The sequence below is a fragment of the Triticum dicoccoides genome, chromosome 1A (assembly GCF_002162155.2).
Source record: "Triticum dicoccoides isolate Atlit2015 ecotype Zavitan chromosome 1A, WEW_v2.0, whole genome shotgun sequence".
NCBI classification, from domain to species: domain Eukaryota; kingdom Viridiplantae; phylum Streptophyta; class Magnoliopsida; order Poales; family Poaceae; genus Triticum; species Triticum dicoccoides.
This window is the reverse complement of record NC_041380.1, coordinates 355762854-355769019: the sequence shown is the minus strand read 5'-3', so window position 1 is coordinate 355769019 and position 6166 is coordinate 355762854.

Sequence of the window (6166 nt, the reverse complement as noted above, 5' to 3'; positions counted from 1 at the left end):
GGTAATTTTATTTTCTTTCTAGAAAAGTGTTCCATGCCCTTTTTTAGTGGAAATTGAAATCTAATATTTCCTTTCTTCATATCAATGATCGCACCAACCGTTCTAAAGAAAGGTCTACCAAGAATAATAGGGAAGAAGGATTGCAATCTATATCAAGAACAATGAAATCTACGGGCACATAATTTCTTTTTGCAACAATAAGAACATCATTAATCCTTCCCATAGGTTTCTTAATAGTGGAATCCGCAAGATGCAAGTTTAGAGAGCAATCATCAAAATTACGGAAATCTAGCAAATCACACAAAGTCTTGGGAATAGTAGAGACACTAGCACCCAAGTCACACAAAGCATAAAACTCATGATCTTTAATTTTAATTTTAATAGTTGGTTCCCACTCATCATAGAGTCTTCTAGGGATAGAAACTTTCAACTCAAGTTTTTTTTCATAAGATTGCATCAAGGCATCAACAATATGTTCGGTGAAGGCTTTATTTTGACTATAATCATGTGGAGAATTTAGCACGGATTGCAACAAGGAAATACAATCAATTAAAGAGAAACTTTAATAATTAAATTCCTTGAAATCCAATATAGTGGGTTTAGCAACATCTAGATTTTTATTTCTTTCAATTCCACTTTCATCAATTTCATCATTAAGATCTAAATACTCTGAATTTTTAGAACGCCTTCTAGGTAAAGGAAGATCATATTTAGTTTCATCAAGATTTATATTGCAAAATAAAGATTTAATAGGAGACACATCAATAACTTTTAGATCTTCATCTTGATTTTCATAGGAATCCGGTTTAGCAGCCATCTTATTAACTAAGGTGGCTTGCATATCCGAAATTCCAGCAGTCATCTTTTCTAGACGAGCAATTTGGGATCTTATACCATCAAATTATTTAGACATATCATCTAGCTCTTTATTCATATAACTCATAAAACTTTTTTGTTCCTTAAGCTCATTTCTAAAGAAATTGTTATGCTCAAATTGCAAAACCATAAACTTCCCAACGTTGGTTTCGATCTCCTCTAACCTTTTGAGGTGGAGATCACCAAATCTCGGTTGAGCCATCGCGACAAGCAAGCAAACTAGCACACAAGCAAACAAGAGCAAACGGGCAAAAGAGGAAAATAGAGAGAGAGAGGGCGAATAAAATGGCAAGAGTGAATTGGGGGAGAGGAAAACGAGAGGCAAATGGCAAATAATGTAATGCGAGGGATAGGGATTGTGATGGGTACTTGGTATGTTGACTTTTTGTGTAGACTCCCCGGCAACAGTGCCAGAAATCCTTCTTGCTACGTCTTGAGCTTGCGTTGGTTTTCCCCGAAGAGGAAGGGATGATGCAGCAGAGTAGTGTAAGTATTTCCCTCAGTTTTTGAGAACCAAGGTATCAATCCAGTAGGAGGCCACGCTCAAGTCCCTCGTACCTGCACAAAACGATAGCTACTCGCAACCAACGCGATTAGGGTTGTCAATCCCTTCACGGTCACTTACGAGAGTGAGATCTGATAGATATAATATTTTTGGTATTTTTGGTATAAAGATGCAAAGTAAAAAGTAAAAGCAAAGTAAAAGGCAAAGCAAGATTAAAGTGATGGAGATTGATATGATGAGAATAGACCTGGGGGCCATAGGTTTCACTAGTGGCTTCTCTCAAGAGCATAAGTATTCTATGGTGGGTGAACAAATTACTGTTGAGCAATTGATAGAATTGAGCATAGTTATGAGAATATCTAGGCATGATCATGTATATAGGCATCACGTCCGTGACAAGTAGACCGAAATGATTATGCATCTACTACTATTACTCCACTCATCGACCGCTATCCAGCATGCATCTAGAGTATTAAGTTAAAAATAGAGTAACGCCTTAAGCAAGATGACATGATGTAGAGAGATAAATTCATGCAATATGAAATAAACCCCATCTTGTTATCCTTGATGGCAACGATGCAATACGTGCCTTGTTGCCCCTTCTGTCACTAGGAAAGGACACCGCAAGATCGAACCCAAAGCTAAGCACTTCTCCCATGGCAAGTGAGGGAGTCCTGGATTAGGGGGTGTTCGGGTAGCCGGACTATACCTTCAGCCGGACTCCTGGACTATGAAGATACAAGATTGAAGACTTCGTCCCGTGTCCGGATGGGACTTTCCTTGGCGTGGAAGGCAAGCTTGGGGATACTGAAAGTGCAACTATCCCTAGGTGGTTTTGGTAATTCATAACAACATATATCTCATTGAGCTAATGCTATTCCAAGATGACTATTTCAGGAAAGCTCAATGATTGGCATGGCATGGATGTGAAAGTGGAACCCTCAAAATGCTAAGGACAAAGGATTGGCTCAAGCTCAAAAGCTCAAGACTCTTCATTTTATATTTTAGTGATCCAAGATCACATTGAGTCTTTAGGAAAAGCCAATACTATCAAGGAGGGATGAGGTGTTGCTTAATGAGCCTCTTGCTTCATGTGCTTAGTGATATGCTCCAAAACCCTCAACTACTTTCCCCATATCCACATATGACCTAAACCCTAAGCCAAACTCGGTCCTACCGATTCTTCCTATCCAGCGCCACCGAGTTTCACTTGTCATAAGCCACTGCCAAACCCTAGCAATTCGGTTCTACCGATAGGGATCTTGGTCTCACCGAGATGGGATTGCAAACTCTCTGTTTCCCTTTCGTAACTTTTCGTCTCACCGAAAGAGCGGATCGGTCCCACCGAGATTACAATGTATATTCAGTGTTTCCTTTTTGTAACTTTTCGGTCTCACCAAAAGAGCAAATCGGTCCCACCGAGTTTGCCTGACCAACTCTCTGGTTAGCTAATTACCAAATTCAGTCTCACCGAGTTTGTGTAATCGGTCTCACCGAGATTACGTTATGCCCAAACCCTAACCATATCGGTCCTACCGAGTTGCATGTCAGTCCCACCGAAAATCTCTAACGGTCACTAGGTTTACATTTTCGGTCCGACCGAGTTTGTTGATTCGGTCCCACCGAGATTGGAAAACTGTGTGTAACGGTTGGATTTTGTGTGGAGGCTATATATACCCCTCCACCTCCTCTTCATTCGTGGAGAGAGCCATCAGAACACATACACAATTCCAACTCATATGTTCTGAGAGAGAACCACCTACTCATGTGTTGAGACCAAGATATTCCATTCCTACCATATGAATCTTGATCTCTAGCCTTCCCCAAGTTGCTTTCCACTCAAATCTTCTTTCCACAAAATCCAAATCCTATGAGAGAGAGTTGAGTGTTGGGGAGACTATCATTTGAAGCACAAGAGCAAGGAGTTCATTACCTACACACCATTTGTTACTTCTTGGAGAGTGGTGTCTCCTAGATTGGCTAGGTGTCACTTGGGAGCCTCTGACAAGATTGTGGAGTTGAACCAAGGAGTTTGTAAGGGCAAGGAGATCGCCTACTTCGTGAAGATCTACCGCTAGTGAGGCAAGTCCTTCGTGGGCGATGGCCATGGTGGGATAGACAAGGTTGCTTCTTCGTGGACCCTTTGTGGGTGGTTGCTTCTTTGTGGACCCTTTGTGGGTGGTTGCTTCTTCGTGGACCCTTCGTGGGTGGAGCCCTTCGTGGACTCGCGCAACCGTTACCCTTTGTGGGTGGAGCCCTCCGTGGACTCGCGCAACCGTTACCCTTTGTGGGTGGAGCCCTCCGTGGACTCGCGCAACCGTTACCCTTCGTGGGTTGAAGTCTCCATCAACGTGGATGTAGGATAGCACCACCTATCCGAACCACGGGAAAAACATCCGTGTCTCCAATTGCGTTTGAATTCTCCAAACCCTTCCCTTTACATTCTTGCAAGTTGCATGCTTTACTTTCCGCTGCCAATATACTCTTTGCATGCTTGCTTGAATTGTGTGATGATTGCTTGACTTGTCCTACAATAGCTAAAATCTACCAAGAACTAAAATTGGGAAAAGGTTAAGTTTTTATTTGGTCAAGTAGTCTAATCACCCCCCTAGACATACTTTCGATCCTACAAGTGGTATCAGAGCTTTGGTCTCCATTTGCTTTGATCTCCATAGCTTTTGGTGGTCACAGCCTTGGTTTCACAACCTAGGAGAGTATGGCGTCTAGCGAGGGAAATTATCACCATAGAGGTCCTTACTTTGATGGTACAAATTTTGCTAGTTGGAAGCATAAAATGAAAATGCATATTCTTGGACATAACCCCGCCGTTTGGGCTATTGTGTGTGTTGGTTTGCAAGGTGACATCTTTGATGGGAAAGAACCAAACCGTGAAGCTACCGCGGATGAGTTGAAGATGTTGCAATACAATGCTCAAGCTTGTGATATTCTCTTCAACGAATTATGCCCCGAAGAATTCAACAAAATCAGCCGTCTTGAGAATGCAAAGGAAATTTGGGACACTTTGATTTATACGCACGAAGGTACCGACTCCATCAAGGAATCCAAGTTGGATGTGCTTCAAAGTCAACTTGACAAGTTCAAAATGAAGGATGGTGAAGGTGTCGCTGAAATGTACTCTAGGCTTGCTCTCATCACAAATGAGATTGCCGGCTTAGGAAGTGAAGAGATGACCGATAGATTCATCATCAAGAAGATTCTAAGAGCCTTGGATGGAAAATATGATACCGTGTGCACATTGATCCAAATGATGCCCAATTACAAAGATCTCAAGCCAACGGAGGTGATTGGAAGAATTGTTGCTCATGAGATGTCACTTAAGGATAAAGAGGAACTTCACAACAAATCAAGTGGTGCCTACAAAGCCTCATGTGAAGCCCCTACATCATCAAGTGAGAAACAAAACTTCAATGAAGAATTGAGCTTAATGGTGAAGAACTTCAACAAGTTCTACAAGAGTAGAAGCAAAGATAGAAGCTTCAAGTCAAGGTCCTACAATGACAAAAGATCTTCTAGTCGAGAGCGAAACTGCTACAATTGTGGAAGACCAGGACACTATTCCAATGAGTGTACGGCTCCCTACAAGAGAAGAGAAGATTCTCCAAAAAGAAGAAGCAAAGAATCACCACCAAGAGAGAGAAGGAGTAGAGATGATCGTTATGAACGAAGATACTCACGGAGAAGCAAGGATTCGGAAAGGAAGGAAAAATCATTAAGGAGCTACACAAAACGAAGACATCAAGCTCATATTGGTGAATGGGTATCCGGCTCCGACTCCGACAGCCACTCCGAGAGAAGTTATCACTCCGACTCCGAAGATACTCAAGATGAAGGTGTTGCCGGTCTAGCACTTGTGTCAACCAACTCCTACGACATATTTGACTCACCAAATGAAGGAATTGGAAGATGCTTCATGGCCAAAGGTCCTAAGGTAACACACCCCGAGTATGTTGATTTCAATAGTGATGAAGATGACTTGTTAGGTGATGATTTGCTTGTTGACAACTCTAGTGATGAATACTATGATGAAACGTCAATTAATCATGCTAATCAAGATAAAACGAATGACAATGATAAGGAGAAGATTGAGGCTCTAACTAAAGAACTAAACACTCTTAAGTTAGCTCATGAAACTATCTTCGAAGATCATCGAGAACTTTTAAGAGCTCATGAGAAATTACGCTTTGAAAAGCTCAATCTTGAGCAAGAGCATGAGTTCTTAAAAGAAATCAATGATGATCTCCGCAAGAAAAGTTCTTCTTACATTGCCAAGCGTTTACTCTTATCCACTTACATGCCTCAAGTCAAGTCTAGTAACAAGAACAAGAAAGATTCTTCCTCTAGCAGTAACAATGATCATGCTAAATCCAATATTGTTGTTTCTAGTAGTTCTCTTGATTCCACTAATGATTCTCTTAGCCAAGTTACACTTGAGCAAGAAAATAGCTTATTGAAGGGAATTATAGAGAAAGGAGTGTACAAAAGCCTTGCCGCGAGTAAGCAATTCGAGGAAATTGTGCGCAAGCAAGGAATGCACCGGAAGAATCAAGGTGTTGGTTTTGAACGAAAGTTCAATGCCAATGGAGTTGAGTGGGAAGAAGATCAATACACCAAGACAAAGTTTGTTTCTCAACAAGAGAAGTATGATACTTCTTTCAAGGGGACACAAGCTCAAGATGATCTTCCACCACAAGACTACAAGCAAAAAGGCAAGGACAAGCTTCAAGAGGAAATTGACGCATTTGAAGAAGCTCCTAAGACCTTAGT